At 45.8% G+C, this 10,693-nt stretch overlaps 1 long non-coding RNA gene across 1 annotated transcript; it reads left to right on the forward strand.

Moving 5' to 3' along the window:
• Positions 1–7,723: 7,723 nt before the first annotated feature.
• Positions 7,724–9,808, forward strand: LOC130543953 (uncharacterized). Its single transcript, XR_008959754.1, has 2 exons — positions 7,724–8,129; positions 8,589–9,808. It is a non-coding gene; the product is annotated as an uncharacterized LOC130543953 (long non-coding RNA).
• Positions 9,809–10,693: the final 885 nt, after the last annotated feature.

The following is a 10,693-nucleotide window of genomic DNA, read 5'->3' on the forward strand; positions in this document are numbered from 1 at the left end:
TAATGAAATTATCAGACACAAAAATATATAAAAGTACCATGTATCCGATGTATAAAGCCTGAAAAATAGAAAGATCATAAAAATAGGCAAGCAATAAGAGACCATAAAAATAACCATGAAAGTTTGAAAAAAAAATTTTTTTAAGTCAATACAAAAAATGAAAAATAGAATTGTAAAAGTTAAAAACAGTGCACCTCGATGAGGGGGTGAGACAGCAAATTAGAGTGGAGGAGGTCACTTTATTCCTTGAATACGTATTTAATATTCACCACGACTCAACTACCGTTCTAGGCTGGGAGAATATAGAGGTGGACGGAACGGACAAAAGTCCCCGTCCACACATAGGTTATAAAATAGATTGCAACAAGTAAGTAAAACACATAGCATAATATCCAGAAAACATAATATCTGGAAAACATAACTCAGGTAAGGAGAATAGAGAGCATTGAGAATGAGTAGGGCTGTGTTTTAAATAGGAAGGACAGAAAAATCCTCACTGAGAAGTGGGCGTGGGGGTAAAGTCTTGAAGGAGATGAAGGAACAACCCATGAGAATATTCGGGGGGGGGGGGGGGAAGCACTGTGGGCAAAGGGAACAACAAGTACGGTGGCCTAGAGGTAGGGATCCGCTTGATCTATGTGACCTCCTGGCACAGAGGTCAGTGTGGGTGGAAAAGTAGGGTGGAAAAGTCTGAGAGGTAATGGGAGGCAGGTCCTGGGAGCCTTGCAGAGTAGGAGAGAACGCACCAGGCTGCAATCTACACTTTAAAGGCCCATATGAATTAGTGGTTATGAATTTAAATTTGAATTTAGCTATAAAATGCAGCTTGCAAGCAATTCCTGAAACCACTGCGGCTTGTTTCTTCTCCTGTGTCTGGAGTCCTCTCCTCCCCCTCGTCGGTCTTCGGTGTTTTCCCTGCCCCCTACTGCCGGATTTATTTGCACCCCCATCCTTCATCCTACATCACTCTGTACTCCAGAGAGCCGACACTGTATCGTGGTAACTGCTGTATGCCTTTAACCGGGAACTCTTTACGGGCCACCAAGAGCCGTAATCAACGAATGCGAGGCTCAATAAACGGAACTGTGCTCGCGCCCGCTTCCGCAGCACGTACACTGGGTTGAACCTCGCTCTGCAAAATCCCGCCACATTACTGCAGGAAAGGCCTAAATGGTGACTGTTTGCAAGAAGGCTGTTTTGGCGCTGTTACCAGATTTGGTTTGTCTTTAATTGAAGCACACTGCTGAATGTGCAATCAATATTTTAGTAATTATGTACAAATAGTTCCCATTATAAATCAAAGTTGTTATTACTACCTTAAGCTTTGGCTTTGGTAACAAGTCTTTTCTTGGAGACCGTGCTGTTTCCCTGGTGTCAGCTGCCTCGGGTGGCTCATGCCATTCCGGTACAGAGCTGCACACTGGGGTTAGCCGGTTAAGGAGGCCAGACCCTGGGGCACCTGGGTGGCTCAGTCGGTTAAGCATCAGACTCTTGATTCCAGCTCCAGTCAAGATCTCAGGGTCATAGGATAAAGCCCCGCATGGGGCTCCATGTTCAAGGGGGAGTCTGCTTGACCCTCTCCCTGCCCCTCCCCCAACGCTCTCACGAGTACGAGTGTATGCTGTCTCTCTCTCTCTAATAAATTAATTTAAAAAAGGACAGATCCTACTTTCCTGACACAGCTGGAGTAAATCTCAAGGACCTCACTCGCCAATGAGAAGATCAGGCCTCTTCTCCTAAATGTAGGATTCTAGCCAGAACGCCACCATGATCTCTTGCACAAAACTGTCCGAGGAATTACTGAGGCCTAAGAGCACTCAACCTGAAGAAAGCTCTGGAACACAACTGTAAGGCAGAGTTGTCCCATCTTGATGTCCTCCTGTCATTGCCCCTGGTCGCTCATCTGTCCCAGGAAGGGATGCTCATGGGAGTAGGGGCTACCCACCTCCCCCACCCCCACCCCAGGCAAGGCAGCCCCCATGTGCCAGCTCAGCTCTCTAGGGGAGCAGCTCTAAGCAGTTAGGGGACAGGTACACTGGCCAGGTAAGGGGCACCTGGATTGGCACCCAGGTCAATCAATTCACATTCCCAGGAGATTCAAAGTAGAACAAGATGGCTTAGCCAGCAAAGATGAAGGGAAGCACAACATCTACCTATTTTTTTCTTCTTTTCCCATGAGGCATTGGGCTTAGTGACAAACAAAGACAAAAGGGTTTTTTTAGAGAGTCGTTGCCTAGGATGAGGAAATCCATATGTAGCCCAACATTTTCACTACCAAATGGCCCAGCTTTATCTAAACCTGTTCAAAGCATGACAATACATGGTTTTCCATCTTCACCAAGGGATCCCATCTCTGAGTTTTCTGGTGTCTCCCTCCCGAGACCTCCCGTGTCTCCACAGCCCCCGCCCCCACACCAGGGTAGGACAGAGCTCTACTTTTTAGCCCCATGTCACCATAATCACCCACATTTCTGGCATGGCGATGTCAACTCCCTAAACGTGTACCGGGTGGGAAGAAAATGCAGATGTAATCATGAAAAAGAATAGGAAACGTTACTTCAGCGGCCAGCACCCCAGAAGCTGACCCATTCCTTCATTTTTTAATTAGAGCTGTCATCTGAATTGACAGCTGAATCAACACCAGCCACACACATAAGGGCTCGATATGACTTCTTACAATCAAAAGGGAAAATACTGCCCATCTCTCCATTTTATCTCAGCATCGTGTCTGCTGTTATTGTCCATAAAGCCTTTGTTTCCAGCCCAGCACAGACATTGTAAGAGGGCTCACTAACTACTCTTTTTAAAAGACAAATCAGTGTGCCCAGAGCTCTGCTGTATGCCTCCCTTCTTGTTCAAAGCGACACTTAGGTCCCTCTCTTGTGAACTGGACCCATGGAAACCCCACTGGACTTGCTACCCTCTACCCGCCTACAAACACACCCAGTTCTCACACAGGTCCCCATGAGACACCTACATAATCTCCTCCTTTTTTTGCCTTTGGTTCAAAATAAATTAAAAACCCCAAACAAAGATTCTAATAAGAGATGAAAACAAATACCTAATTTGCCAAAAGAACAAGTCATTTACCCCCTGGAGGTATGAATAGCTCATGCTTTCTGCTGAATCAGGGCGCTGAATTAAAAAAGAAAAAAAACAAAAACCACATGTGTGAAGTATATACTTAAGCCTTACCTCCGACAGATGACTAATGGGCGTTAGGCTGTGTTTTGTTTCTTGTTCAATTCACAGAGATAATTATTTACTCAATAAAATTTAAACAGTTATCATAGCATAATTGGAAGCTGAGGGTAGTCTTTTCGTTTCCCCGCCCCTTCCCAGCTGCGGTTGACATAGTCATGTAGTAGACAACATGATTATTAGTTTGCTTCTATAGCTTTGTGACAATTTATGGGGCAGGAAATCCACAGGCCTCATCCCTCTTAACAGCCTTCCTGAAACAGCCCCTTGTAAATTCTTGCCTGACCTGAAGCGTCGCCCTCTTATTTCTAACTGATTTATTTTCTCTACTCCTCAGGAAAGGGGGCTGTTTTTCAAGCTTACTATTTGGGAAGGGGAGACCAGTGAGCTAGAAGGTCTCTGCTTTTTCATTTATGAGCTTTTCAGGGCAAAGAGGAGTTTGAACCATCCAAGAGAACCACTGGGCATCTGTCCAGTGGTCTGAGGGTAACCTGGGCCCTAAATCGGTTTTGAGATCAGGAAATATTAGGAATAGATCGGACCTGGGTGATCACAGAGGACACCTGCCCATCCCGCAGGTGAGCTAGCTAGAGTCCAGTGCTTCTGTGACTGAGAGCTAGTTAGTAGTTCATAGCTCGTTAGTAGGAGAGCTGGGTCTAGGTCTAGATCATTGCCCCCCACCGCAGAGGCTCTTACCCTTCTCCCCACCGTGCAGTATGGCAGTTTCTTGGGCAGCTCTGCGGGTCTCTTCTGACTTTTGAAAGCTGCCATCCTTCTGCAGGGACTGACTTTCTATAGCATTCTGGGAAATGTGATGCCCAGAAAAGGGGGGGGGAATTAACCTCGCTTTAGAATATATCCCCCCAAACCACTCCAATTTACCAAAATACGGTTCAGGAATCATGAAAAGAAAGCCTATGTTTGGTGCACGTCTAAAGAATACAAAATAGCCCTTCTTAGAACCCCTTTAAGGTAGCAACATTTCAGCCACGTTTCTGTGTGGCTTCTGTGTGCCTCCTTCCGCTCATGGGACAGGTCGTGGAGGCTACCAGGAAGGAGATGTGAGCAGTCCCAAGATTCCAATCTATCTGGGCCATCCAGACCTTTGTGCAGCATGACGTATGTAGCTGCTGCCTTTCTTGGAAACCCAGAGCCAAAGGCGTCAATGCACTTTCTCCCCACTCACAAAGGCCTTCCTCTATCTGCATTTTATTGCTGCACAGATCAAATGGCTGCCATGCCAGTCTGCAGAAATTCCTTGGCTCAGCAGCGCCTCTGAGTCATCCTTAGATCAGAGGAGCAAAGAGGGAGATGAGCAGGACACAAGTGGGCTTTGTCCCGGGGAAGAAGGTGGAGGGAAATGCAGCACACCGGAGGAGCAGAGGGTGCGAAGACGCTGGGGGCAGAAATTCTGTCCTCCTTTTCGTTTGCTTCTGTTGATCCTTCCATTCCTGATGTTTTCAGATCCCAGCCCCTGCCAGCCGGGAGCACAAGAAGATTGTGCTGTGTTCTCCCTAGAATCTACCAGCGCTCTGAAAATGGCCCCTTTCCAGTCCACTGACGAGGAGCAAACGCCATGGAAATTTAAATCATCGGGAAAGAGGACACTTCTCTATTGGAAAAGGTGTTTTTCTTTTCCAAAGGGGGTAAAAGATTACAGACCAACTGGTTATTTAAGTTTATGAAAATATACAACATAGGTTGCTAAGGCTTTTCTATTATTTTCAGTGGTAATTGTAAATTAAGCAAGAGGCAAGACGACTTGAGGATTTTTCTCCCTAAAAACGAAATATGGCTTATGTCCAGGAGCTCTCAAAAATAGTAAATATTTCCTTGAAAAATATATCAAACAAGAGAAAGAAAAATACTTTTGTATTATCTTCTGAGCTGCTAATTGTTAAAGCCACTTTCTCAGGGAAAACACCCTGATTCACTGTATCCTCACAACCAGAGACCATACAAGTGAGGTAAAGTGCCTGTCAGAGGTCTGTTTAGCCAAGGTGGAAGGGAAGAGATTGCTTCCCCCGTCCCCCCCGGTCCTTCCAGCACTTAGGACCATTGCTTACAAAGGATCTCACAGTTTACATTTTTATGACCATATTTCTGGCACCCAGTGGCCCACAGTTGCACCCCCCTCTCTCAGGCCATTTGCTGGGCCCCGGAGCTCACATGCACAGCACACTGTGGAGGGGCTGACTCTGGCCCCTGCGAGCCACAACCTAGCTGCTAAGTGCTTCCTCCCAGAGCTGCTCTCTGAGCAGAACGGCGTCAGGTTGCTCATCTGCAATATGAGACTATTTCTACCTTCCTCGGATTTCCACTCTCCTGAGAGCAGAGCCTGAGTAAAGAATTGGGAGCAGATTTATCATTTAGAAAGTATATTCGTTTCCTAGAGCTGCTGAAACAAAGGACCACACACTGATGGCTTACAGTAACAGAAATGTATTTTCTCACGGTTTTCGAGGCCGGAAGGCCAAATCAAGCTGTTGGCAGGACCACGCTCCCTCTGAAGGTTCCAGGGGAGAACCCTTCTGTGCCTCTTCCTGGCTTCATCGTGATTGCTCACAATCCGTGGCAATTTCCGGCTTGTAACTCCTCACTGCAATCTTCCCTTCTAGAGGCACGTGGCCTCCTTCTGCGTGTCTCTGTGCATCCTCTTCTGTCTCTCCTAAGGACACTCTCATTGGATTTAGGGCCCACCTGAACCCTGTATGTTCTCACCTCAATCCTTATCTTAATTACGTTCTGACATTCTGAGCGGACATGAAATTTTGCGGAAACATTGTTCAACCCAGCTCAGGGCTCCAGGCTCCTTTCAGGCTCTTTCTTTCTTTTTTTTTTTAAGATTTTATTTATTTATTTATTTGACAGAGATAGAGACAGCCAGCGAGAGAGGGAACACAAGCAGGGGGAGTGGGAGAGGAAGAAGCAGGCTCATAGCAAAGGAGCCTGATGTGGGGCTCGATCCCAGAATGCCGGGATCACGCCCTGAGCCGAAGGCAGACACTTAACCGCTGTGCCACCCAGGCGCCCCACTTTCAGGCTCTTTCTTAGTTCTGGAATTACCTAATGTTGACATTGGGGGAGTGGATGCCGTGGAAAGGGGTAAGGAGCATAGCTGGTGCTCAAAATACGCCCCTCGCCACTTACTCCTATGGCTGAGTCTCCCCATGAACAATTTCTAAGCCATTTGACTCAATCTTCAAGACTCAATCCTCTGAGAAATGGCAAATGTCTCCAAGAGATCATTTCTCAAGCTGTGATTCTTGACGGGGGCGGGGGGGGGGGGACATTAGAATCAACTGGCTGGTGGGGGTGTTTTTTACAAAGAACACCTGCTCTGGGAATTCTGCAAGAGGTGGGCGGGAAGGCTTGCCTTGCCAAGGAATCACTTACATAGTAAACTGGAATCACTCGGCAAACGTTTTATCTATCTCAGGTGTGTAACTTGTTTCCAACCATGGTCACCACCCTCCTGGCAATCAGTTGACCTTAACACTTGTTTGGGGGCTGGGGGTAGGTGTGGAGGGAGAAAAGAGAAGATACACCAAGGAGCAGCCCCCTGAAAGGGCAAACCACCCAAATTCCACTCTTCCTACATTTTCTAGAATAATTAGCCCCAGATGTGTAGCAGGGATGGCAAGTCCAGCTTGGCCCACTATTTGAAATCTGGTGTGAATTATGTGACTGAGTGGCCTGCTGTGTTAGGAAAGATTCTGAGGCCGCATCTATGCTAAGTGGGAAGAGAGCCATGATAGAGTCATCATCTACCACAAACGTCCCCAGGGACTATCAGGGCATGTGCCACACATTTGTCATCCCTGGTCTATAGCTTTTTGGGGGCACCATTTTGTAAATATGTTGCTGCCAAACATAGGGAAGAGATTTTTGTGTCCTGATACAAAAATATACAAAGTCATAAAAATAAGCTATTGCTGTACTATCACTACTTTAATATTTCTACAGACATCTTAATGCTCAATGTACAAATCTTGTGATTTTTGAATCATAAATTCTTAGAGGCAAGGCATGGGGTCTGTTTCTCCTCTGCAGCTGAGTGCATGCTGGGTATCAGTTGTATAACCAGGGTGACTGGGCCTGGGCCAAGCCTGAGCTCAGCATCTTAGAGTGGGATTGGAGGAGTGAATAGGACATTAGGGATAGAAGTGCTTTCGTCCCAGTCCTGACCCTACGGGCAGCTGTGGGCACCACCATGGTTGTGCATTTCAAGCCTCAGCACCCCAGCGTCCCCATCTGTAAAATGGGAATAGCCATTCCACCCCTACCTTCCCCCACAGGTCGGTGTGCGGCAGGGATGGAGCCCAAGTGTGGGCCCAGGACAGGCTGGCAACGTCTTTTAGAAATCATTCCTGCACATTCTGAGGGCACTACCATGACAAATAGGAACGTTTGCAGAGAAGGGCACTGCCCAGGATATCTGGCTCTGATGGTTAAAGAAAGCCATCTGGAAGTCTCCAGAGACCAAGGGTTCTGAAGATGCCAAACAAGGAAACGTGACAGCCTGAAGAGTCAGCGATGCCTCTGGGATGGTGGACAAGGAACAGTCTGCAAGAGGTTCTGCCAGGAGCTGACCTTTCCCTGCATTGGCACCACGTGCAGAAGCCCAGGACGAGCGGCCAAGGTCATGTGTCCTCATAGCTAGCGCCTGAGGACATTAGAAGGAACCGTAGACATGACTCAGTGAAACGTTTACTTGTGAAGAAGCAGGAGGAAAAGTTGTTCTAGGATCCCAAAGCTAATTAGTGGCTGAACGGAGACAAGAACCGCACTTTGCAGATGCCAGAAAGAAGAGAATTTGAAGGAAGCTGGAGGGAAGACCCAGAAGGAGCCTCATATTCCCTGTGAACAGCTGGCCTTGACCCTAGAGGGATGGAGCTGGACCCTGATATCCGTGGGCCCCTTCCCAGGTGCGGGGGTTGTAGCTTGAGTGGGAGAAAATCAACCTGTGGGATTTCAGTTTTTAAATGTTTAATCCTGTATAACGAAACCAGATTGACGGCAAGAAGTTATGGGGTTGTAAGAGCAGAAGGGGATATTCCTGAGATCTGAACCCCAGTGTTGAGGCAGTGAAATTTCTATGTAAAGGCCGTGGGTTAAAAGGTGGGCAGTGGGAGCACTCCCCTTGGTGCAGGAAGAAGACGAAGGGGACATTGTCTGCACAGAATTTTAAAACACTAGTCAAACCATCTAAAAGTTGGTCTGTTTTTCACTCACCATGCACTGGTAATTCTAAGTAACATTAGTGATACAGTATTCTGCCCTGAATAATCTTAAGCCTAAATTAGCACATTCTTATTCTTTATCCTTTAAGAAATACTGTATTCCATATGGGAATTAACTTGGCACATGGCTTTGTTTCCAAATAGTGCATGAGAAGCAGACAATGGGAGCCCTTGTAGACAGAGGCACAGACTTGAGTGACTTCAATCCTATTGTTTGGAACCATACAAAAATATTTGCAAACTGGCAGAATCCACCTTGAACAAGGCACACAACACTTTAAAACGATTCCTTGAGATCAGTGCAAAGGAACTGTGGAGAGGACTATTACTTCTGCAAAAAAAAAAGAAAAAAGTGAGGAAATAGAAAAAAGAATCAAATGTAAGGAAGAAATGTTAGGAGAAATGAGCAAAGGTGCCATCTGACATTGCCTGGTGAAATTAACAGAGCAGTGTTTGAAGCCCAAGTCACTTTCTCGAGGAGCTGGACAAGAACACACGGCTCAGATAAATCCCTATTTGCTGTCATTCAGACACTTTCTCTGATTTTTTGCATGTGTGAAACTTGAGAACCAAATACAATAGAAATCTGTGATAAATTTGCTGGGGATGGGTTTTCGGCGAAAATTTTTCAACTGTGAGGACATTTGAAAGCTGCTAGACTCAGTTCTGAAGAAACAAAGATGTGGACTATCTTGCTCTTTCTGGAATTTGCTGTGACATGGGATTGGTACAGGTCTCTGCCAAATTTATCCTTATGCTTCAGGCTTTCCTTAACTACTTGTATGTCTCTTGTTACAGGTAAAAGTAAACTCCACAGTATATCAACTATACTTCAATTTTAAGATTTTATTTATTTGACAGAGATAGAGACAGCCAGCGAGAGAGGGAACACAAGCAGGGAGAGTGGGAGAGTAAGAAGCAGGCTCATAGTGGAGGAGCCTGATGTGGGGCTCGATCCCATAACGCCGGGATCACGCCCTGAGCCGAAGGCAGACGCTTAACCGCTGTGCCACCCAGGCGCCCCTATACTTCAATTTTAAAAGGAGAGAAAACTTCAGAAATTAAAATGAATAAAAATATTCCTCAATGAACTACGCTGCCTGTTGAATGTGACTATTAGGGACCAATTTTGATGACATCACTGACAAATCTGAAGAAGTCTCAAAGATGAAAACTGTAATGTTCTATTTGTTCCTAACGTATAGGCAAAGGGTTCTCCCTTTTCTTTAAAAAAAAAAATACTGAAAGTATTTACCCCCCTTTTTGTAATGTATTATTTTATTTACTAATTGATTCATGTTACATATTTACCTGCCATGATTATGTATGTGAAGTATAATAAAAGAAAAAATTCATTCTCTGCATTTCTTTCCGTGCCATTATTGATTTTTCTTTAATTTTGCGTTACTTAGACTGACTGTGTGGCAGGGGAGTTGTTACAAAGAATCCACTCTGGGTGTGAGCTGCTCCAGACCACTGCTGGAGAAGCATTCTGGGAGTTTCTGCCTCTCAGAGGTAACATTCACTCTTTCAGAGAACATAACAGTACATAATTTTGCAGTAACAACAGCACCAACATTGATAACTTCTAATTCCTCCAGTTACTTGCTCACATAGCAGATACTTGTCTGCTTCTCTTACTTGGCTGCCGAAGGGAGAGTTTGCTGAATCCTGTTGGCTGCAAGTACCTTGATTCTGGGGGAAATGTCAGCTTCTCCTCAGGCTCTCTTCTTTCAGCCTTCCTTTCCTTCTCTTCACCCTCAGAAACTAAATCTTCTGCCTCCCATGCTCCCTTTCCCTGGCTCCTTCACAAATCCTCACCCACTGAAGGCTGTGGGATACAGTGCAGAAAGCAAGGTCTTGGGGAGGGGTGTAAAATCGATCTAATTTTGATAATCCTGACTGCCACTCACTGGCTGTCTGATCTCGGGCATTTCGATCTCTGAGCCTTGGGTTTTTTATATCAGTAAGACGAGGATAATAGCAGATTATGAAAATTAAGTGAGTCAGCATATGTAGTGGACACAGTACAGTGTCTGCCCTGGAGACATCAAGGCTATGGACTCTAGGGACGGATGGTCCAATGATAGAATTTTAGGCATCAGCCAACAATGGAGTTAGGAGGGATTTTAGGGGCAACCAGTTGCCTCCTTTGAAACACCTACTCTGCGTTGTCTTAAAAGAATCTAACAATTGGTAGATGGCTTTGGCTTTCCCACTGGACACCCCCATTCAAGCCTAATGAGAGT

This window comes from Ursus arctos, unplaced genomic scaffold (genome assembly GCF_023065955.2).
Source record: "Ursus arctos isolate Adak ecotype North America unplaced genomic scaffold, UrsArc2.0 scaffold_17, whole genome shotgun sequence".
Taxonomy (NCBI): Eukaryota; Metazoa; Chordata; class Mammalia; order Carnivora; family Ursidae; genus Ursus; species Ursus arctos.